The following is a 265-nucleotide window of genomic DNA, read 5'->3' as shown; positions in this document are numbered from 1 at the left end:
TCCTCGCCCAAAGTTTGGGCTCTCCTCACCCAAAGGAGTGGTGGTGGGCTCCTGTCTTGCCTTTGGGAACCCCTCAACAGCGCATCAAAAGGGGGGCAATGGTCTAGCCTGGTGGGGATCCTCCATCCCTGCTTATCTGGCACGTACGGCCTCCTCGGTGGCACTGACTCTCCCTTTTCTCTCTCTCTCGAAGCGAAAAACGTGGCAGCTGAGATCGCAGTCCAGCTCTGCGAGTCGGTGGCCAAGAAACTGGAAGGCAAAGTGA

The sequence above is a fragment of the Apaloderma vittatum genome, unplaced genomic scaffold (genome assembly GCF_000703405.1).
Source record: "Apaloderma vittatum isolate BGI_N311 unplaced genomic scaffold, ASM70340v1 scaffold34605, whole genome shotgun sequence".
Lineage (NCBI taxonomy): Eukaryota > Metazoa > Chordata > Aves > Trogoniformes > Trogonidae > Apaloderma > Apaloderma vittatum.
The sequence above is the reverse complement of the archived record's forward strand: the minus strand, read 5'-3'. Positions refer to the sequence as shown.